Here is a 25,403-nt window from a genome sequence, read left to right as displayed (position 1 = left end):
TGTAGGTTCTATTGCACTAGATTAGATTGGTCATTAGGAGCCCTAGGACTGCAGATTAAACAAGGCCTGGTTCTGTGATTGACCATACATCTTCTTACAGCAAATCATAACTTTTGCCCTTAGTTCCTCAGACCCTCATGATAAACAAAATTCTGCTGTACCAAGATAAAGTAATTCTTTTAAATGGAGAAATATTAATCTCCAAGGAAATTAACTGGGAAAAGAGGGAAAGAAACAATAGTAGATCTCAAACTGTATTACAAATGAATCGATAATGGTATGAATATATGGGCAAGCTAGGTGGCACTAAAATGGAATGACTGCAGAATCTGGGGTTCAAATGGGCCTCACACTAACTATGAGATACTGGGCAAATCACTTTGCCTAATTTTTCTCAGTTTCCTCTTATGCAAAATGAGTTAGAGAAAGAAATGGCAAACTACTCCAGGATCTTTGCAATAAATAAATAAAGTTAAAAATAAAATAAAATAAAATAACCAACCAATCCAAATGAGGTCTCAAGAGTTAGACACAACTTAAAAATTTTGATAAAGAGGAGACAGTAAGTGGAATAGATAAAGAAGCAATTGAGATCAATGGCACAGCATTAATAAATCAAGGACTAGGATAATGATTCACTACATGAAAAAAAGAGGAAGGAAAAGTGGAAAGCTAACTGGTAGAAATTAGGTTTAAAGACATAATTAAATAAATATTATGTATTCTAAGATGACAAAGTAAAAATCTTTGCAGCAAATATCTGCTATTAAAGACAGATAGTGAATGAGTATAAATATATATAAAAACTTAACACACATAAGAGTTGTGATCCTAATATGTAAAAGGCCCCAAAATATGAAACCAGTTTGAGAAAAACTACAATCCTTTGTAAAACTTCAAATTAAGAGAAAAAAGGTTAAATGAAAATCACTCTAAGATCACACACTTCATACCCATTAGATTAATTAACAAAGATAGCAAAAAAGGAAAACCATACTGTAAACCATTATTGTAAGAAGGCAGGCATCCTAATAGACCAGGCTTTTAAAAATTGTATTATAAATTAGAAATTCATTAATAACATTTTATCAAAAACATCAATAACACCAAAGAAAATTTCCTTATTCAAAAATGCCAGAAAAAACTTCATAAAAAACTGTAATGCAGATGATAGCTTGTTTTTATTTAAAAAACAGTTAACATAGTACCACTAATACTGTTGTCTATATCCCCTTTGGGATCTCCTTTTATTCTCTTCTCTGTATTTTCAATGTTACAAAATTATCAGGTAGGATTATCATTACAATTCCATTCTCCTTCCAAATAATCAAGACTTGCTTTGTGACAAATATAGCCAAGCCATGACTGCTAAAATTTCTCAGATCTTTTTGAATTGCTTTCCTTTCAGGATGTGGTGACCACATAAACTGTTCTTGGTCTATGTTCTAAAATGAGGTGCCTCATTTCATACAAATCGCAGAATGATGGCATGATACAGAATAAAGCTCAGAAACTATCTACTCTAGTCTTCACACAAAAGGAATCTCTAATTCATATCCAACAAGTAGTTGTCCAGACTCTGCTGAAGATCTCCAAAGGACTATTTTTACTCCTTTGGTGACTATTTTTCTACAGATCTAAATGTTTTAGGAAGTCCCCCCCCCCCCAAAATCAGAACTAAATTTGTCTCTCTACCACATTCTTCCCATTGCTATTGACTTGGCCCTCCAGTCTAAACAATACAAGGCTAATCCTTGGTCCAAATTAACAACCCTTCAAAAATGTGAGACAATTAGACTGTTTTTGCAACTAAACATGATCAATATCTTCAAGGGCCTTTCTCAACACACTTACATCGTTTTTGTCATAAATGTCATATTGCATCACAAGTCTATTCAATAATAGGTTTATGCCATTAACTTCTTAATGCTATTCCCCAATTAATAAGCATCTACATTATTTCCAATTCCTTTTTGTATGTATTAGGATGTTTTGACTTGCTAGTTTCCTAGAGTTGTTTAGTTCCATGCCCAATTCAATTATCTGTTTTCTCTTTCGTTGACCTATTTCCCCCCTCAAGACAAACCATAATACTGCAATTTTTAGTCTAAAAAGGCTCTTTCCCTACTTCTCATATATGTATTGATGTATCTGATATATATATAGAGAGAGATATATGCATAAGAATGGTATTACCACTAGATCAAAGAGTATCATGAAGCTTAACTTCCAGAAATAGACTCAGATTGCATTTTAAAATAAATTGTTCTGCAGCAATATGCTTCTAGGTCCCTTAGAATCTAAATGTCTTTTTTTTTCTTTTTGCTAATCTTTGCAAATATTTCAGTAAGAACTAAGAATTGTTTTAATTTATGTTACAATTATTAATTCTGAACATCTTTTTCCGGTGCTGAGTGATAGCTTAAAATTTAATATTTATACTGAGAAATGGATACTGTTCTTATTTGAATCAATTCTCTTATATATCTTGGTCATCAAACCTTTTATCAAAGAAATTCAATTTCTCCCTAGTTAGCAACTTTTCTTGTGCACAAAATTTCCATTTTTATGCAACTATTATTATTTATTTATCCTGAGAAGATTGTCCTTTAGAGATCAAGACAAAGACAAAAATCTTACTTACCTTGCTCTTCTTGTAATAATGATTTTTTAATAGCTTTATCACAAATCAATAGCACAGTACATTCCTAATGAATATGTAGACAGAAATTTTTAACAAACTGTTTTCGATTTTTTCAGACAATTTTTAATCAAATAATAAACCCTTATAAGCTAGCCATTGAGTTCTTTGGATTTAATCAACCACTGATAGATTCTCTTTTCTTTTTCACCTCCTTCTCCCCCCACCCCCCCAAAAAATTGACTTGAGATTATTGACCTCTTGTTGCTTTAGATGACTTTGGTAGAACTCTTAATTCCATAAAATTATTTCTTTTCTTGTTTTATTTTCATGGCACCTGAATCTGAAAAATAAGTTCAAGTAGCAATAGTAGTATTATATCAGCACAGCACAATTAGCTATTCAATTCCAATTATTCAGATCTTCCTATTCCTGAATGTTTTTTCTAATTATATATATAATTCGTGCATCTTTAAAGTGAACACACTGTTATTTCCTCTAAAATTATTTTCCCATTTTTCTACTATTTTAAAGAAACATAACAAAAGCTTCTGTTCTGTGGGCTTTTTTTTCCCTTTTCTATCTTTGGTTACTTTTCTAACATTCTTTATGTAAACAACCAAATCATTGGGGAAAAGGCAGATAATTTTTGCTTCCTCATTGCCTCTGCTTATACCACAATTTATGTTCTAAAACTCTTTTTAATTATTGCACATTAACAAAGGACATGCTTGCTATATCCAATATTACTGGAAAGCTTGCCAGTGTTTCTATATTATTACTTACCAGATTTGTCCTTTTGTTACTTTGATTTCTATTTTCACAAAAGCTTTTCCTTTTTTCCATTAATCTAAAAACCATTTTTATTGTTATAAATGATGTGTATAGTCTTCCTAATAATCAAGACTACACACATCTCACATTCTTTATATGCTAATGCAGCTGCTAATATTTTCTTCAATATGTTCTATCAACATTCATTAGAAAATTCAGTTACATAGCTCTTTTGACTTCTCTCTCCCTTAGTATCAGGACCATATCTGTCTCAAAGGAGATTAGTAGGATATTATCTGGATATTATCTTTCCTTGGAAAAATCAAGGAAATATTTTTTTTAAATTCGGACTTAATTGCAAATCCATCTGGTTCTAAGTTGTTCTAAATCTTTTCTGAGATTTATTTAAATTTTGTTTTGATAACAGGCAGTTGTTTTATATTTGCAAAAATATTCATTTAATTTTTTACTGCCATATTAAGTAGATAAAATTTCCTGTATTTTGCTGCCAAATTCTTTTCATTTATATACTGGTTATTTGTTTTTCTTTGTATCCAGTGAGATTTCATTACTTGTTTCAAAAAAGCAATGCCAACTGTTTAGTATCTGAGAATTACATATATTTACTCCTCTGTTCTCAGTTATCACAGATATAGCATATATCCAAGTTTTATAAAATTATTGTCAAGACTAACATATTGCTGGTTTAACTGTACCTTAAAGACTTTTAATTAAATATTTTACACGATTGCACATATAACTTATACTAAACTGTTTAGAGAAGAAGAGGCAAGAGGAAGAAAGTTTGGAACTCAAAAAACATTTTTTAATGTCTTTAAAAGTTTCAAACTATATTACAGTTTTGTTGTCTGTTCATGAAATTCTATCAGTTTTTCTAACAAATGCTTATGACTATAGGTATGGTTCTTTAAAAAGTAAGATGTTTCAGGCCAATTCCAATAGACTTGTGATGGAATGAGCCAACTGCATTCAGAAAGAGGACTGTAGGACTGAATGTGGATCACGACATAGTATTTTCACCTTACAAAGGTGAATAAAATTGTTGTGGATGTGGGGAGTTGTGAATGGATCCAACCATTCTGGAGAACAATTTGGAACTATACTCAAAAAGTTGTCAAACTGTGCATACCCTTTGATCCAGCAGTGTTATTGCTGGGCTTATATCCCAAAGAGATTAAAGAAGGGAAAGGGACTATGTGTGTAAAAATCTTTATCGGAGCCATCAGTTGGAGAATGGCTGAGTGAATTGTGGTATATTATAGAATATTATTGTTCTGTAAGAAATGACCAGGAGGATGATTTCAGAAAGGCCTGGAGACACTTACATGAACTGATGCCAAGTAAAATGAGCAGGACCAAGAGATCATTATTTACTTCAACAACAATATTATATGAGGATCAATTCTGATGGAAGTGGCTCTCTTCAATGAGAGAATCCAAATCAGTTTCAATTGATCAGTAATGAACAGAACCAGCTATACCCAGTGAAAGAACACTGTGAATTGAGTGTGGACCACAACACAGCATTTATACTCTATTATTGTTTGCTTGCTTTTTGTTTTTCTTCCCAGGTTACTTTTACCTTCTTTCTAAATCCAATTTATCTTGTGCAACAAGATAACTGTATAAATATATTGTATTTAACATATACATATTTAACATGTATTGGACTACCTGCCATCTAGAGGAGAGGGTGGAGGGAAGGAGAGGAAAAGTTGGAACAGGAGTTTTTGCAAAGGTCAATGTTGAAAAATTACCCAAGCTATAATAAAAAAAAAAAAAATAAAAACAACCAAAAAATGTTATTACTACATGCGTGTTCATGCATGTACACACATATTTGGTATTCATTATCTGTATTGTCTTTGGTTTCCTGTTACGTTTATACTATGTGTACATATTGTTTTTGTCTGTGATTATAACTCTACATCTACTTTGCAAAATTTGCCTTTAACATTCATGCCTAGTGTGTCAACAACATGGTGCTGGATTCTACGATGTTCCTATGCAGATTTGCCGTTGTAGTTTAATTACAGACATCCTTTGTTCATAATCTTTGTTTTTTCATTTAACATTTCCTGTGTTTATAAACTGGTAACTTTTTACTCTATTCCCCACTTTCTTTACAAAAGATATGGAGATCTGTTCAGCACTAAAAATCTGCCAATAAGTGATTTATCTGTTCCTGGTTTTCTGCCCTCTTCAATTCCATACATTCTATTTCTTGCCTTTTGTACTCTTCTTTATCATAGAGGCATGGGGGGGGGGGGGGGGGGGGAGAAACAGCACACGCACATGGGAGGAGGTTGATTTTAATCAGTTGAAGTACCAGTGAGATAATGAGATTATTCGTTACACCCACATTTTCCTCCACCAAAATCAGAATAATCTTTTTCTTACATGCCATACTTTAAAAAACTTTTTTGAGTTTTTTTCAAAATTAAATGTTGGGATTCTTTCATTTGTTCACTCCATACTAGCTTTGCTCCCCCTTCCTTCCAAAGGTTATCCTTAACTTTCATTGCTTTCTCTGCTCTTGGGTTTCAATTTTTTTTTTTTTTACTTTAAAGTTACTTTTTTTTTTTTTTACTTTACAATTTTTTTTTTTACTAAGCTCTAATCTTTTTAATCAGGAATGGTTCATGACATAAACACAAGACCCACAAGAATATGTATTAAGAGGACAGGTTTAAGAATACACTACAAGGGTAATACAAAATTATGATTGTCACAACTCAAAATGGGACATAGAAAACTAATGTCACATAGATTCTTACTTGTGTATCCAGAGCTGGAGATCAAGTATTAAAGAGAAGAATAGGAAGTAGACAAAAAGCAGCTATTAAGATTCAATGATAGAGGTTCACCTATAAATGGAAGTCACCTATAGCAGGCTACATTATTTTATTTAGCTAAACTGAAATTAGATAATTTAAATCTTTGAAATTATAAGAATCTCTGAGTTGCAATAAATATCATTACCACCACACAACACACAAATTTAAAGCCTTGTATTCCGCTGGAGGGGACAAGGTTAGCTAACAGAATTACAGAGATGGAATTTCAGAAGATCAAACATTCTCTTTTAATGAATAAAGAAACTGAAACATGTCAGAGAGGAAAAGTAAGGATCTTTTCCACAAACTCACTTAATGAAAGCATAAGCAAAGTTAAAACCAGTCTCCATAGATACCACTACTATCCCCAATCCCCACCCCCAACATATACTTCTTGCCCAACATATATAATGTAATTAAAGTAACTCAATCATGAAAGCTACTCTGGCTGACAATTTAAGAGACTGAAGCAATCAAAGAATCTCTTTGATAAATCAAACTTCTAACTCAGCAGACTCAGATCATAAAACATAAATCAAGAGACATGCAAATCCATTTTCTACAAAGCTATTATTTCAACAGCACTTTGCAGAAACAGATTTGAACAGAGATGTGCATGTCAGAAGAGGTCCTTCTTAGATTTTTTAAAGTCTTTAAAGTCAAGCTTGCATTTTCAGCAGGGCTTTAGAGTTATCAAACACTAGAGTGCCTTGAGCCTACAACTAGAAGTACTAAATTCAAAAACAACCTCAGATCCTTGCTTACCTTTGTCAAGTTACTTAACTGATTGCCTCAGTTTACTCAACTATTAAATAGGAATAATAATGATGTGGTATAACCCTTGGAAATAACTTTGGAAAGGTTTCTTCTCCTTGGAAATGATGTAGTCTGGAAACCACAATAATAGTAGAGACCCCAAGAAACCCCTGACAACCAAATCTTGGAAATGATGTAGTCATCTTAAGAATGTAGCTATTGTGATTGATGTGGCATAACCTTGGAGAATGTGTGTAAAACAGAGCTAGGCTTGATATCTTTATCCTATCCTTCAAGGATGTCTGGTTTGCTATTCAAAAGTCAGGGTTTCAAGGACCCTTTAATTGAGGTACTTTCCCTCCTCCTGCACCAGGGTTCTCTTACCTGATTACCTTTGGGTGGAAAACACCCTCATTACTTTGTATTAGCATATCCTTGTCCCTGGATTCCCATAATGCACTTCTTGTAGACATAATACACATGCAAGCTTGCTCTCCCTTAACTCCTCTCTGTCTACACGCCATCATTATTTCCCCTCTCCCTTTAGGCCTTCCGACTGTTAAGTGGTGTCTCTTCAGTCTCATCTTGTATTAGACCCCTTTTAGTTAGTTAGCCTTTGTAGCTAAGACAATGTTTTTCCCCCACGCCTCTTCTTCAAATGGCTCTCTCAGAACCCTGTGTTTCATGGCATATAACTGTTAAGGTTGACATTATCATAAAATGCATTTAATATTTATATAGTACTTGGAATTTTGCTACAGATCCATTCCACTATGGATCTTTTTACTAGAAATCTGTTTTTGGTATCAGAGTTTTCCTGTGGTAAAAGTTCTGAAATGGAGGTAAGGGGTCTTAAAAGTTCACTTTGTTCCTGGTATTTATGTATGGAATAATAAGTAGTTTTGAATAAGACTGAGGAGACATGATTAAAGGTAAAAGCCAGGATTCAAGTTGACATGATTGAAGAGTAACACTTCATTAAGTGTGACTGCTCTTTTTGTCCTTATGTACAAGATCTCCTTACAGTAGAAATATTCTGAATGGAAAACCGGTAACTTCTTGGAGTTCCTGCAAATGCTTCTTTTTAGGCCAAGGCTTGAATAGACTTTTTCCTATTTCTAAACCGTGTGAGATTCCAACATTCTTCTTTGAAATTCACAAGTGTTAAATTAGGGTATGGGATCTTCTTCATGTGATTACATAAAGAGATTAAAAAAGTAAGTGACTACTGTTAGAATTCAATCCTGAAAACTGATAGAGAATAGAATGATCTTATTTTACAAGTAATTGTTTTCTTACTGTGTAACTGTTCTCTATTTTCAAGATGGTCAATAGGATTATTTTGGAAGGTGTTTCACTAAAAAGTTCCTCTTGTACAATGTATATTGCCTCCTGTAAAACGTAATAAAGACTTTTCCTACTTTTTTTTAAATCTTGTGTGATTCATAAATTCTTGTAGGATATTTTGCTAACAAAATACAAATTAATACACAAGTTTTAAAATATTATGATTTATACTTAATTTGTTAGCAAAATATCCTACAAGAGCTTATGAACCACTCAGAAAATGTAATGCAACATTCTAAAATTCAAATATTTTATAGGGGCCTAGCCAAAGAAAATGGAAATCAGTTCAGGAAATTAAGCATACCTGAGCAAAAAAAAGTCAAACATCTTCATCCAAAAGTACAAGCATATTCTACCCCTAGTGCAAAGCTTTAATTCAGGAATTACAGCTAGAGATGAAAAAACCAAATAAAACCTCCATCATTATCAAAAATTTTAAATCTAGTAATCCCTGGAATACTACTGGTGAGACTAGGAAATAATAGCACTACAGAAACAAGAGAAGATGACTAGAACAATGTTATGAAAAATCACTGACAAAATAGTGAATTTGAAGAAATTACAAACAAGCAAGACATCAAAGAGCAAATGAGAAGAAACACAAAGTTGCAATAATAGAGTATTAGTTGTCATTTTCCCCCTCTTTTTATTTATTGTTCCTTCTAAAAACTATTCTTTATTATATTTAACAATGCATATAGTCTATATGTGTAATATACTGCATATATAACTATGTATTCTTACATATTGCTGGTATAAGTAATGTAATATAGCTCTGAGAAGTAGAGGGAAGAAATACTGGTCATATCTAAACAAAAGATATAATAATTGTTTCTTTAAATTTTAAGTAGAAGGAAAAACAATTTTATAGTAACTGCCAGAAAAGACTCAAAGGAAAACAAACATAAAAACCTAAGATTTTCCACAGAGACTATACAAATAACTGGGGAAGAAAGATTAAAATGAAACGAGTGCAAGGAATAATGTCATTATAAAGTAATCATTAAATAAAAAAAAAATAGTATCCCCCAAAATAAATAAATAAATAAATAAATTAAAGTCAGATTGGTACTTTAAAAAAAAAATAACAACAGGGAAGAATTGGAAGGCAAATTCATTTTAGAAGAGAAAGTAGCCAACTTCACCCAAATACAAATTTCCAAAACTGCAGCAGACAGATGTAATATATTATGTCCCAGTTTTTCCACATTCCCTCAACATGTCTTTTCTGTCAGGTTAATCATTCTGATAGGTGGGACATGATACCTTAGAACTGTTTAAATTTGCATTTCTCGAAATATCAGTAATGAGGCAGCTAGGTGACATTGGAAAGAATGGCAAGACTAGAATCTCAGAAGACTTATATTCCGAGTTTAAATGTAGCTTCAGACACTAGTTTGTGTGATCATGAGAAAATCACTTGACCTTGGTTTGCCTCAATTTCCTCTTTTGCAAAAATGAGTTGGAAAAGGAAATAGCAAAGCACTCCAGTATCTCTTCCAAGAAAATCCTAAATGAAATGACAGTGTAATATGACAAACGACAGAACAACAATAATTATAAATAATTTAAGGCTTTTTTTTTTCAGTAAGCAATTTCCTTCTAATTAACTTAAAAGACTGATCACTTTAAATGGTCAAAGATAGTTACAATGTTTAAAAGAAGTTAAAGCTATCTATACTCATTTAAAAAAAAATGTATTGGTTAAAGAAATTCAAATTAAAACAACTCTGAGCAATTTGGAACTAGGCCTAAAGGGCTATAAAATTGTATCTTTAAACCAGATCATAAAATAGAGAAAAGGACCCACATGAACAAAAATGTTTGTGTAAGCTCTTTTTTGTAGTGGGCAAGAAACTGGAAATCCAGTGGATGTCCATCAAATGAGGAATGATTTGAATAAGTTACACTTATAAAATTTACCTGCTTATTTTTAGTGAGGTAATTGGGGTTAAGGGACTTGCACAGGGTCACATAAAATATTATTGTTCTAGAAGAAATGATGAGCAGAAAAAACCTGGAAAGACTTAGGTGAATTGATGTAGATTATGTGGAGATCAACGGTAAATTAAAATTTGGCTCTTTTCAGCAATGTGGTGACAATTCCAATAGATTTTCGATGGAAAATGCCATCTACATCCAAAGAGGAAACTATGGAAACTGAATGTGGACCAAATATATTATATTTTCCTCCTCCCCCTCTTTTTTTTTTTTTTTTTTGTCTTTTTCTTTATCATCGTTTTTCCCCCCTTTGGACTGATTTTTCTTGCACGTTAAAAAAAAAAAAAAAAAAAAAAAAAAAAAAGGAAAGGTTTAAAATTTTTGTGCACACATAATTTACATCAGATTTCGTGTTTGGGGAAGGAACAAAAAATTTGGAGCACAAAATCTAACAAAAATGAATGTTGGAAACTATCCTTACATGTACCTGGGGGAAAAATATTGAGAAAAAAGAAACTAAAGCAATCTATAGTAAATCACTACTGATTGAAGAAATGCAAATTAAAACAACACTGAGGTACCACTTCACATTGGCTAAGATGACAGAAAAAATTTGATGTTAGAAGGGATGTGGGAAAACTAGGGCACTACTGTATTGCTGGTCAAGTTATATACAGATCTAATTCTAGAGAACAAGAGTTAACTATAAAACTGTACATACCCTTTGATCTAGCAGTGCCACTATTGGAGGCTTGTATCTCAAAGAATTCATAAAGGAGAAAAAAGGACCCAAAAATGTGCAAAAATATTTATAGCAGCCCTTTTTGTGGTAACCAGGATTGAAAATTGACAGGTAACAAATCCCATCAACTGCAGAATGGCTGAATAAGTTATATGAATGTAATTACATGGTATATGAATGTAATGAAATATTATTCTATAAGAAATGAAGAGACTGATTTCAAAAAAGGGTGAGAAGATTTGCATCAACTGATGCTGAGTGAAGTGAACAAAAACAGGTAAAACACTGTAGATAGTACTACTATCAAGACTAATACTTATCACTTAGGATGGAAATAAATACTAGGTATGGAAAAAGATAATGTATCCAAAAAAAGAGCTATGGATAATAAATATGGATCAAAGCACACTATTTTCATTTTTTTGTTGTTTGCTTTCTCTGTCTCATGATTTTTTCCTTTTGTTCTGATTTTTCTTTCATGCATAAATATAAAAATATGTAAATATGTTTAAAGTGATTGCAAATGTATAACTTATATTGAATTGTTTGCTGTCTCAGGGAGGGGCAATGGTAAGCAAGGGAGGGAGAAAAATATGGAAATAAAAAATCTTACAAAAATGAATGCTGAAAACTATGTTTAGATGCAATTGCAAAAATAAAATACTACTGAGGGGGGAAATTATATTAAATAATTCAAGTACCTTCCAAAAAGGAAACAAACAAAAAGGTTTGTAATCACTTTCCAGTTTTTCCCAGAATGAACTAATGTGGCCTTATCCCCATCTTGTACATTAAGTTGTTTTTTTAAACCAAGTCTTATTTCTTACTACAATTAACCCTACACTATCAATTGCAAAGAACTTGAATTACACTTTTCCAAACACCAAACTGGGATTACTTCCAACCTCTTCTGGTTCCTATTCTTGATGCACTGCTGAAGAAAGAGACAACTACCCACAGGGTTTGCAGCAAATTTTATTCTCATCTCAAATGGATCCTTACTGCAATATAACTTTTGCTTCTTAAGCTCTGATAGATTCTCACACTCTATATAGGGACTGATAACAGCTATTCTAAATATTTCAAATAACCTTATCACTCCTACAGGCCTCCAGTCCTCCCTTCCTTCTTAGCATGACATCACCTTATACTTTATAGAAATAAATAAAAGCCACTTACCACAGCTACTTTTCCCTAAATGTTTATTAGGTAATTGAAAGGAATCTGAACAGGCTTACTAAGCCTACAATTTTTCAGGCCTGGTTTTCTTTACTTCTTTGAATAAGATAGTAACTTTTCACAAATCCTGCAGCATCTCCCCTTCTAAGAGTCTTTCAATGATCACTAAAAATATAGCTATTATAACAGACCTCAAAACAGGGCACTGAGATAGTTTCTTACTATCTCTTTACCTTTAACCTGGGTATGAAAACTCACTATTAGCCTAAATAAAGATTTTTCTTCTATCACTTCCAATCCCCAGATCAAATTCATTGACCTTCTTGGCAGAGGAAACAAGTCTATCTTGCCTATTTCTCTGAACCACTTTAAATTTCATTTTGCCAAGCTCAATATCCCAATCTAAACTGATTTATAATTTTAAACTATTTGGGGGGAGGAGAGGCCAGGAGAGAAAGCAAGATCTCAACAATTCACAACTTGGAAAAAATTGCCTTTGGATAAATGTGACTAAATACTGTATAATAGAAGCTTTATTAAATCACTTCTGAAATACTCTAGAACTACAACACTACAAGCTACAATATAGCACTAGGAAATGATTTTTACACACCAATAAAATTAAAACATCCAAGGTAGCAACTATTCACCAATATAAAAATCAATATAAGTATCACCTTAAAACAAAAAATTAAGAAAAATGTTAAACCACACTAAAACAGAATTATGGTAATATTCTATCAGTAGGAATTTAGACATGACACTAATGACAAAGAAATCATAAGGTTTCCCTAAATAAGGATCCCTGGCCATTCCCACTCAACCAATATTGTGCAACTTTCTACAATGCACATAGGGTAATCCTCAACTTTAAGAGACAATAGTGTTTCAAGACTACTAAAATATATTAAAAGTATTATTACTAATAATAGTAGCTGATATTGTATTATGTTTAACAAAACAGTTTTGTGGAATAGGAAAAATAATTATTTCAATTTTTAAAAAAAACTGAGGCTGAGAGGTTAAGTGATTTGCCTAGATTAATGCACTACATTGTCTCAGGCAGGATCTGAATTCAGTTTGGAAGCAAGCTCCAAATCCAGTGTTCTATCTGCTACATACAATCTAGCAGCCACTGGAAAATTATTAGTATTAAAAATATAAGATAATTTTTAAAAGATTTCTGGGTCACTAAAAGAACTTTGCAATTTCCTAAAGACCATTTAGGATACTGTTTTCTTCTCTAGTTCAATTCTGGGCTTAAATTTTGCTTTTATTACATATTGCTCTTCTTAATTAAATGGTATTTTAAAACACAAGAATCTTGTATTCTCGCTATATCCCAGTCAGTTAATGACAAAGATGTATTTAATTGTGTAATATCACTTGTAGAATCTTGCCTTTTTGTGTCTAATACCTTAAAGCAAGGATGTCATTAAAATACTGTATATAGCCAAATTAAATCATAAAAGGAAAAAGTACTCACATGTGCAAAAATGTTTGTGGCAGCTTTTTGTGTTAGTAAAGATTAGGAAAATAAGTGAATGCCCATCACCTAAAGAATGGCTGCACAAGTTGTGGTACATGAAGGTAAAGTAACATTGTCCTATAAAAAATGATGAACAAGTTAATTATAGAAAAGCCTGGAAAGATTTAAATAACCTGATGCTGATCAAAACAAGCAGAACCAGGAATACATTGCACACAATAACAGCAAGAATGTGTGATGACCGACTAAAGACTTGGTTCAGTGATTCAAATCCCAGTTCAGTGGTTCAGTGATTCAGTGATTCAGTGATTCAAAGCAATCCCAATAAACTCTGGACAGAAAATGCCATTTACATCTAGAAAAAGATCTCAGGAGACTGAATATAAAGCAACACATGCTATGTTCATTTCTTTTTTCTCTCCCACTTATTTTTCTTTTGCTCTGATTTTTCTCTCCCAACATAATTCATAAAGCAATGTATATTAAAAATAAACCTACTACAAAAAAAATACTATATACAGTGGGAATATTGATCAGTAGTTATTGATCTTTCACTTTTTGGAGTAGTTAACATTTTTCAATGAATCCAAAACATGCTTATAAATTAAAAACAAAACAAGATTCCTTAGGGCTTGATAAATGGCTATAATCTTTTATTCTTAAACAAAAGATACTATTCTCAATTTCTAAGTGTTGACTTTTCAAAAGATAGGGATCTTATCACTAACATCTTTTTGGGAATCGGTGTTCTACAGTTCTCATCTATCCTACTCTATATGTTTATGAGTTTCAACATCTTAATAGCATCACATCTTCCCCAAGATTTACAATTTGCTTTTTTCACCAGAAGTCTGTTTTAAGTATTATAATTCTGTATTTAACAGATGAGGACACTCAGGATCAGAGGGTTGATTTGGGCCATCTAAGTCCATTGCTCCTTCCACTATAACATTCAAGATATTGCTGACAGTTACCAGAGAAAACAAAATATATGTTAATTAACCTCTCCCCACCAAAGAAAGAACATTAAGAAATTAAACACTCAGTTATATACTTAGCCAGGATTTAAAACACACATAGGGATCAGTATTCCAGGTGAAAGAGACCTAACACCTAAGGTAGGAATTTAAAAGAGGTCAGAACTATTACATTTCATAGGCTCATGTATTTGAATTCATAGGACACAAGTAATATAACTAATGTACAGGAATATACTCAAAGGTTGAGAATAGTTCATATAGCTAAATCCACAGATTAATTCTTATAACTCATAACTCCACAAAGTTATGATTTGTTTGAAAAATAATTCAATTTTTTGTTTTGATCCTACTACATTTTAAAGTTGGGGAGCCAGGTTGGTAGAGTGTAGGCTCTAGAATTTTACTGGGCTCTTCCCCAATCTGTCCCTGCAAACCATTAAATAATCACATAAAGGAGTTCTGAAGAGCAGAGGCCATAGGGGATGCCTAAGCAGTACGTAGGATGAAGGTTGGGAGTGCAGTGGTCTGTAGTCCAGCATGAGCTGAAATAGCACAAACTGGCCTGGAGGACCAGGAGTGGGCCTGAAGTGGTAGCAGTGGTGGTAGATTGGGGAATCAAACTGTGGCAATAGGGAGATTTGCAGATTTGCTAGTAATGGAGATGACACTGTCACACTGCCTATACTTGTATCTGGGTTGCAATCCTGGGTCTCTATATCAGTTCTTGGAGGAATTGGAGGAGTATTGGCTTTCCAGTGGATCAGCAGAGCTTGGGGCCTGCAATGGGGCAGGGACCTCCAATCACAATAAAAGGGTAGAGAATTAACAAATTTACAAGAATTTAAGCCATTCTCCAATTGATAATTGGCTATGAACAGACAATTTCAGATGAAATTAAAACCCATTTTAGGTCATATGAAAAGGTGCTCTAAATCAGTATTGATCAGAGAAATGCAAATTAAGATAACTCAGATATCATTATACACCTCTCAGATTAGCTAAGATGACAGGAAAAGATTACAAATATTGGAGGGGATGTGGGAAAACTGGGACACTAATACATCATTGGTGGAGTATATACCAACTGTACCAAAGGGCTATTAAATTCAGCATATTCTTTGATCCAGCAGTCATACTACTGGATGTGTATTCCAAAGAGATCATAAAAAAAAGGAAAAGGGCCCGCATATACAAAAATGTTTGTAGCAATTCTTTTTGAAGTGTCAACGAACTGAAAACTGAGTGGATAACAACAGGTGGGGAATGGCTGAATAAGTTACAGTATATGAATATAATGGAATATTATTGTTCTATAAGAAAGGATCACAGGTTGTTTTCATAAAGGCCTGAAGAGACTTACAAGAACTGATGTTAAGTGAAGCAAGTAGAACCAGAACATTGAACACCAACAAGACTATATGACGATCAATTTTAAGGGATGTGAACAGTGAGGTGATTCAGGCCAATTCCAATGGACTTGTGATGAAGAGAGTTATCTGCATCCAGAGAGAGGACTATGGGAATTCTTTGCTTGTTTTTTGATCTGATTTTTCTCGTGCAGCATAATTGTAGAAATATGTATAGAATTACATACGTGTAACATATATTGGATTACATGCTATCTAAGGGACGGGGTGGAAGGAAGAAAAAATTTGAATCCAAGTTTTACAAGAGTGAATATTAAAAACTATGTATTTATTTTTAAAATTAAAAAGCAAAAAAAAAAAAAGAAAGAATTTATGTGTACAAAAATATTTATAGCGGCTCTTTTAGTAGTGACAAAGAATTGGAAATTGAGGGGTTGTCCAATTGGGGAATGGTTGAACAAGTTATGTCTGATTGTGATGGAATACCAAGGTGCTTTAAGAAATAATGAGCAGATTGCTCTCAGAATACCTGGAAATAATTTTAGAGTGGGAGGGGGATCTTTGAAATCAACTATATTAATGCCATTTTTAGATAAATAAGTGCAATTTTAAAGTGTTTAACATAAATGCTCATACTGGTAACAGTTTTAGTATTATCTTAATTATATTTCAAGATATCACCTTCATAGTTCTGTTTAGTGATCTGTCAATAAGCTAATGTTTGTGGGAAATTCAACTTTCAAAGTGGGAAATTCAACCTCTGCTTCTTAATCCATATGACTTAAGAAATAAATATATAATTATAAGCTGTTTAACATGGACTTAGAATATGAACTAGACATTTTGTTTTAAAGTTCGAGGGTTTTTTGGATTAGGAAAGAAAGTACAGGACAATTTGTCTTTACTGTTTTCCAGCCTAGATTTTACTTGATGTTTTCTCTAGTTGTAGTAATTTTAAAAGGAAGTGGGGGGAGTTCCTCCAGACAAATCCAACAAATATAAGGCCTACAAAATTATGAACCCATCACAAAGGCAGTTTGTTAAGTCAGGAACTTTTCAAGGCTAGAAATCAAAAAGGAAACAAATTAGTAAAGAGTTTCCTCTTTCAGGAGATCCACTAGACTAGTCAAGAAGCATATTTGTAAATGACTATTGTGTTTAGAGCACAAAGATGGAAGGAAAGGCATGAATAAAAAACTACTCTGTACAAACAAGATATATATATATATATATATATACACACACACACACATACACACATACAAACATACAGTATGAACTGTAGAAGATCTCAGAAGGAAAACAGAAAAAGGACTAAGAAAAGCTCAAAGTGAATGGTTCTTCCTCATAAAGCTCTCCTTTCTTTACTTATTGTCTACTGGGTAGATGAAATACGGAATACATGAAAAAAGAGAATATATGTCTACTACAACTTAAGAACCTAGATTCATTCAAGTTTAACTCAGAAAAGCTATACATTTACAGCAGACAAGAAACCATAAGGCCAGTCTCTTATTTCTATGAACTGTCCAAAAGTAGGCATGTCTTTGAGGTAAGCTCCTAATAAGAGTCAAGATACTTTTATATAAGAAATAAATCTTCATATGACTTATTCTGAAACTAATCACAAAGTCACATCTAAATGCTCAAATAAATTCCATTTTTACATACTGTTTTTTTCTTCCACTGTAATATACCAAAACAGAGCTCTCAGTTCAAAAGGAAGATATAGAACAAGGACATTAAAACCTTTTCTTTTTTTTGGTCCATAAGACACTCAAAATCTTATGAAATTATTTCCCCCAAACAGCTTAACTGTAACAAGTAAAGGACTTGAGACAAATTGTATCATTTCTCCTAAATAAAAATATCATGTACTAATGATGAGCAAACAAAAATCTAAAGCTGATTTTTTTCAAGCAAGAAATAAAAACATCTTTGTTGCTGCTAACTAAATGGAATAAATGTTTAAGCTCAATGCAATAAAATTGCAAGAGGAACTATAGAATTACCACACTATTAACAAATTGTAATTTATTATCATAAATGTTTGCTTTGTATGTATATTTAATTTTATATATCTAGACACTGGGAAATTTCTCAGGGAAAAAGTAGTCGTGAGTGGGAAAGACTAAGAAATCTTGGTTTAAACACAAAATCATCAAAAGGATGAAAATTCACAGACATTTTAAAAATCAGGATAAGCATTATAATTTAAGTACGAAAAAACTAAGAAGAAATGTTTTCTTAACCATATCTAATTATCCCAAATTCTTTTCTTCTTTCTAAACTTCAATACTTTGTTGTATTCGCTTTTTAATTTGGAAAATAAAAGGCTTTATGTATATGTGTGTGTGTATGTATATATAAATAATTTTCTTATGGGAATAGAAATATCACATGTATAGTAGACTAATAATAAATTTTAATATTTTAACACATACAAGGTTCCAAACATTGCCTGATTCTACTTTTATATATCATAGAATACTGTCATTTTCACTAATTCTTTTTTTCTAATCACAATGAATGTGATAAATTTAACTTTTCTATTCCTTGGTTAAAAAAAAATTAATAAAAGTTAACTACAAAAGACTTTCTATATCAAAGACCTCTAAAATAACCTAAGCATGTAGCTATTCTAAGGAACACCAATAATTTTTAAATAGCCATATTTTTCTTTCCTTTAGTCTAAAATAAAATTAAACTAATAGTATAAAAGCTCAAGAATTAAGAAAGGTCTACAATTAAGAGAGATCAGGAAAGACTTCTTGTACAAGGTAGGTTTTATCTGGGACTTAAAGAATAGCCAGTGAAAACCAGGCATTGGAGAGTGTCTTGTTCATGGAGTTAAGGAGGCCTGAGTCACTCTATTGCAGAATATATGGGGGTATACTGTAGAGAAGAGTGGAATGGAAGGGGGAGTAAAGAGTTTAAGTTATGAAGGTCTCTGAACACTAGAAAGTAGTTTTTACATTTGCTACTGGATTAACTGGAGTTAAGTGAAAAATAAAGGATAAGTAGATGATGTTCTGGAATTGGGGGAGGAGGGGAGAAGAGGAGGGGAAAGACTTGTGGCAGACATACCCATTAGAAGATTATGGTAACAATCCAAAAATTAGATTATGAAGGACTGCATGGGAAAAGATTACATCAGAAGAAAAAAGAGCTATCTGCAAGCAATGTTATAAAAACAAAACAGCTGTGACGAGGGCAGATATATGGGAAAAGTAAAGAGTTGAGAGAGACATACCTAGGTTATGAAATTGGATATCTGGGAGGATGGTAATGCCTTCCAACAATACAGCGAAGTTAGGAAGTGTTTTAAGATGTCTATGAAAAACATCCAATTCAAAATGGTTAACAGGCAGCTTGACATGTGAGTATGGGGGTCAGCAGAAAGGTTAGAGAAGTATAAATGTGTGTGAGAATCAACAAAGATGATAATTTAATTCAAGAGAAGTTGGTAAGATCAAGTGTTCAGAATTGACTGTGATTAAAAACATATATGTGGGTAATTTATGATTAGGATGGAATCCAGAAAACTTCTGCTGTGGGACCCTGAAGCAAATTTTGAGGTGTGAGGGGTTTTACATTTTTGCTGTTCACCTAACTCACCTGTGGCTCCAAGAAGCTGTAGTATGCACAGCAGCTACATCCAAGTAAACCATGACAGCATATGGTCTAAATCAGGTGTTGGATAGTCAAGGGATCTCAAACCCTACAGTGAGTTAAGGAAGTTAGTCTTACCCCAAGGCATATGAAGACTTCCCCTGGTGGAATGGGAAGATGAGAAGAATTTGTTCCAAAGGCCATGAAGGGAGGTGAAGAGGTGTTGTGGAGCATTTGGTTAAACAAAGACAACAAGGTCATGCGTATAGTCATCACCAGTCATCTTGACTGGCATCAGACAATGGTGACTCTAGAAGGGAGAGTGAAGAGTGGGGTGGATGCAACTCTGCCTCATTTAAATCCAATTTACACACAAATCAAGACATGGCCGTACCATTCTAGAGCTACCTTAGGATTTGGCAGGCATCAAAGTGTGGGAGAGAAGAGGTATTAATTAGACTATCAAACTGAAGGTCCAGAGCCATTATACAGACCACCTTATTATGGTGGTTCCTGTGAAACCTGGACAGTCTACCATAACCAGGGCAGGAAACCAAATTGCTTCCATTTGAATTGTTTTGGGAAGATTCTGAAAATCACTGGGCAGGATAAAATCCTGGGACACTGAGGTCCTTTCTCAAACTAAACTGTAAAGCATTCCAATTCTACTGCAGAGAATGCAACTCCATTGGGCTAGCCATATTATTCAAATGCCAAATGTTCACTTGCCAAAGTTTTCATGGAGAATTCACACAGAGCAGGTGCACACAAGGTGGAGGCAAGGAAAAAAAAACATTTACGGACAGTTTCTTCCTAAAAACTTTAAAATTCATTATATGACATAGGAGATACTGGCATAGCACCTCCCAGCATGTCATGCCCTCATCAGAGGGCTCTTACGAGCAAAGGAAAATTAAATTAGTTCAGAAAAAAATGCAAGATGCACAAAGTGAGAGAATTCCCCAAATATTCATACAGACTATTTGTGTCCAATCTGTGGCAGAGCCACAGATTAAGATCAATTTGTTTTGATTTTGAGGTCATAATTCATCTGATGAGCTACTCGGCCACACTAACTTGACTCTACCATAGTGATGTCATTTTCGTCTTCTATGAGAAAGAAGGACCCCAAGCAAGCAACCAAGGTAAACTTGAGCTATTCTCACAGGCTTGTAAGAATCAAATGAGATAATGCTTTTAAAGCTCTTTTTAAGTCTTTAAGGGTACATAAATGCTAACTACATGCCTTCCCATTTAGTAAAACCAGATAAACCTTAAGTAAAAGAGCAGAGACCAAACCTGAAAGGGGGCAGCAAAAAGTTATTTCCATCCAGGAAAAGATTGGGAATTTCAATAACTAAATTCAAAACCAGGCGAGAGCCATTGCTGAGCTCATTCAGTTGACTAATTTTTAAGCATGAATTTTAGGAATGATACTTTATGTTGAACAGCAGAGTTTTTGTTCTAAAAGTAGGACTGAAAATATAGTCATTGCACCAAAAGATAAGAGAAATTTTAAAAGGTAAAAAAAATGAAGCTTAGTCCAACAGCAAAGGGATTTTGATTTATTCGAAATCCTAAAGCAATCATTTTGAAATAGTTATTCAGGTTTTGTTATCAGAAGAAATATTTAAAGCAGGAAAAACATTTAACTAACTAGCAATTCAAGTTTTTTGACAATTAAAAATCTAGCCAAAGTAACAAAGCAGACTAATAGTCTTTCTAGATTTCAATCCTTAATCAAATGCCAAACAACTCAAAATTCACAAAGGAGCAAATTTCCTTTCTTATAAACTTAAATCCACCAGTTCACTCTCAAGCTAACTACTACATTTGCTGCTTCTCAGGCCTCAAGCTGACAGTAAATGGTGCCCTAGTTTTAAAGAATAGAATCTACATCTCCTTTAAGAACCTACTCTGAATGACTTTTAAGCAGATTTCTAAAAAAGAATTAAAAAAAAAAAAAAAAAAGAATATGTAATGTTATCTCAGCCAGTATTTTTTCAGGACACTATTTACCTTATGATCTTATAATAAATCACACCCACCACTCCCACCACCACCCCGGTCTCCAATTAATTAGCTAACACTAATAACTTCTTTTTGCTGACGCAATTAAGTGACTTGCCCAGGGTCACATAAGGTCCTCCTGATTTCAGGAGCACTATCCACTGCGCCACCTAGCTGCCTCCACTAATAACTTCTTTAAGGAACTTCTCAAAGGCTTCTATTACCTATAAATTATACTAAAATAAAAACACCAATATAATCTAGATTAGTCATGTACAAAATCTGGTGCTATTCATTTTTATAGTTAGTTTGAAAAAAAAATTCTAAGAATCAAAAACCTTTAGGCTTATAGAAGGGGAATTTTGTGGGGGAAATAAAAATGAAGAGGCACTATAAAACCCCACTTATTAAACTATAGGCTGCAATTCCACATGGGGTCAGGTAACTAAATATGAGAATTGAAAAATTATGATTCGTTATCAGTAAATCTTTGATTTGCACACCTATAAATCCGGGGTCATATAAGTCAAGTACAAAAAGTTTAAGAAGCCCTGCTATAGAACATCCAAGCACCAAAGTATGTTATCCAACAGTAATCATAAAAATTATTTTTTTACTAGTTAGAAGAGACATGTTTATTAGTAGAGAACACTAAAGAACAATCAGAAATAATCAAATTAGTAATAATAAGCTAGTACTCAACACCAGAGTATAAAAATTGGATGGTAAAGGATTCCCTATTTTGCAAGAAATTCTGGTGAAACTAAAAGTCAATTTGGCAAAAAAGCAGACATAGGCCATCATCTTACCCCATCTGCCACCGTAAGTTCTAAATGCATAGTACAGCAGCTACATCACAAAGGAATCAAATTAAAAAATAAAAATAAATAAAAAGTGTCAACTGGGGAGGAGGGAAAACAATGGACAGTATTTTAAAACATTTTTTTTAAAAGATAGCTTCCATACTTCCCAGACACCTCCATAAATGATGCAGTCTCCATTTAACTCTATGAATTCCATTGCTACAAATATCCAGACACTTGATATCCATTGATTCCAGACCTTCACACTACTTCCATTCTATCTTCAACGACCCACCTCAGTCCAATAATTAATTGCCTTGGTGTGTGTGGTCTTCTCATATTGGAGAAGACAGAAAATGTTCAACCCTTTTTTTATTCTTATCCCTAAACCTTAGCACAGTACATGGGACATAATAAGCACTTAATAAATACTTCATCTTTCTACCAATAGCTTTTGCCAAAGAATCAAGAAGTGCTACTAATGTACCTTTAAAAATGACTAGAATCTTGAAAAACTGGCTGTTTAACTGTCAATCTAAAGACACTTAACTGGAATAGCTAAAAAACATTTAAATGCAATAGTTAAAAAGAGAATATCTTTCCTATGAGAAGTTTTAACTCTTGTATTACAAAGAAACAACAAGAAAATTCTTGAGAAGAAATTTTAATTACAAATCTGAGAGCTGAATGGTGGGCCCAATTTTCAGAATTGAGAAGCAAGCAGTAATAGTGATGGTTGAAGATCTGTCTTCTGTGATCTATCTGATAAAGTACTGTAAATAATCACTTGTATTCATTTTAATATCTGTTATGTTGCTAATAAATTATAGTCAAGAATTGACAAGTTTAAGTAAGAGATTTGGGATATATACACATATAAACACATGTTAAAATTTATTAAAAAGACTGAGTTGAGTGAAAAAAAGGAAAATTCCTATACTATATAAATTGTTTGCAAAAATTGAAAAAAATCTTTCCAAATTTTTGAAATGCAATTCTGATATATAATCTATAGGGAGAGATAATAAGAAAAAAAAATAACATTAATAAACATTAATGAAAAAATACTGAACCCAGAATTAGTATCAGTTGTAAATGGAAAAAATGCTAAACCTTTCCCAATGATTAGAGTTTGAATAAATGTCCATCACCACTATTACTTTTGGAAATATAAACTGTCACATTAAATAAAAAGAAATCCAGGGAATACAAATAGGCAAAAAGGAAAGAAAATACCACTCTTTAGGGATGGAACTTATGGAACTTATGGTTAACTTATGGAACCCTTGAAAGTCAACTAAAAATTAAGTGAAACTTTAACTTCAGCAAAATATCAGGATATAAAACAGACTCATAAAAACTCTTGCTCACAAACTTGGTACTAGTGATGTGCTTAAAAATTAGAAGAAAATGAAATAAAGCAGTATCTTTCACAACTATGGCAAGGAAGAGACTCCTTACCTAAATAAGGACTTTAAAATGATCAAAAAAGCAAAAATGGAACTATTTAGATAATAATTTAAAAGCTTTTGCACAAGCAAATAAAATGCAATTAGAATCTTAAGAGTTAATCACTTAGGAAAAAAAATCCTGAACACACTGACAAAGGTCTAATATCCAAGATAGACTGAAACATACTTTTTTTTTTAACTTAAAAAAAAATTGTCTTTACTACGTATCAGGACAAAGGTTTTATCTAAAAAAAACAAAAAATTTTAAACCTGTTTTCAGAGAATATTGACTAGATAATTAAACAAAGATTTGATAATTTAAAAAACCTAAAGAAAATTACAAAGGTATACTTAGAAAAAATCAAGATGTTTGTGTGGTTTAGATAAAGGAGGGGTAGGAACCACTTCAATTTCAAAGACCTATTATTAAAACATGTTCAAAAGCAAACTGTTACAGTTCAAAGATGCTGGGGTCCAATTAGCTTGCTAGTCACCTCACACATAGTGAAAAGAAGCTGCTTTGTGTAAAACAAGCTTTATATATACATACATACATACATGTGTGCATGCGCATGTGTCTTGGTCTAAGAATCCAATTCAGGTTAACAGGAGAAAAATGAACCTTGAGCTAATAGCACCTTTCAATCTAAAACCTCATTTGTAGTGTCTCAAGGATAAATGAAGGTGTTACTCATTTCAGAAATACTGATCTATGCCAATTGAGGGGAAGCCCATCAACTGAGGAATAGTTCAACAATGTGATATATTATTATGATGGAATACTATTAAGCTATCAAAAAAGATGAGAAGGTGGCTTCAGACATATCAGTGAAGATCAGTGGTAAACTGATGCAAAATGAGTAAGCAAAACCTTTCCTTGGTTGTGCACACTAACAGCAACATTTTAAGAAGACCATTCTGACTGATAAAATGATTCAATCCAAATCCAAAAGACTTTAGGATAAAAAAATGCTACCCATCTCCAGAGAAAGAAGTGATGGAGTCCAAATGCAAAAAAGAGTTAGAAGGGAGAGATTATGGACCTCAAATTTTGTAAATGATCAAAAATACCTAATAAAATTTTAAAATAATTAACACATTTATACTGATCTATAATATCAACTTAAGTAGTTTTAAAAAGTGAATAGGAAACAAAAGCAGAACTGACTAATCTATAACTATGCAAAATTGTTAAGATGTAGGAAAACCGATTGCTGATAGTAAAGACAAAAGAGCAAAGGAAGCTTAAAGAAGGAAGAGACAGAACCAAAAACAGGGGTCCGATGAAATTAGAGAAGATTCAAAGTAGAGCAGTCAATAGAAAATAAGGAGATGCCTCTCCTGAGCTTTCTCCTTAAATTAAAGTTTCAGAGTTCACAGCTCTACTCTCCAATGAGAAGGGAGGAAAGGTTATTGGATGAAAAGTTGTGAGTACTAAGCCTGATTCAATCTT

The 25,403-nt window shown here is 32.8% G+C and overlaps 1 protein-coding gene across 2 annotated transcripts in view; it reads right to left on the bottom strand.

Annotated features, from left to right (window-relative positions):
* The window catches only part of CNOT6L (CCR4-NOT transcription complex subunit 6 like), an 83,485-nt gene that overhangs the window by 45,623 nt on the left and 12,459 nt on the right, over positions 1-25,403 (bottom strand). Inside the window, exon 1 of one of the 2 annotated variants that reach the window (XM_051966506.1) lies at positions 2,900-8,460. The exons of the other annotated variant lie outside the window; for it this stretch is intronic. The gene's annotated coding sequence lies outside the window, so the exon portion shown is untranslated. Of the gene's footprint in view, positions 1-2,899; positions 8,461-25,403 lie in introns of those variants that run through there. 2 annotated transcript variants of the gene reach the window in all.

The sequence above is a fragment of the Antechinus flavipes genome, chromosome 6 (genome assembly GCF_016432865.1).
Source record: "Antechinus flavipes isolate AdamAnt ecotype Samford, QLD, Australia chromosome 6, AdamAnt_v2, whole genome shotgun sequence".
In the NCBI taxonomy this organism is placed as follows: Eukaryota; Metazoa; Chordata; class Mammalia; order Dasyuromorphia; family Dasyuridae; genus Antechinus; species Antechinus flavipes.
Note: the sequence above shows the minus strand (reverse complement) of the source record. Positions and strands in the feature narration are given on the sequence as shown.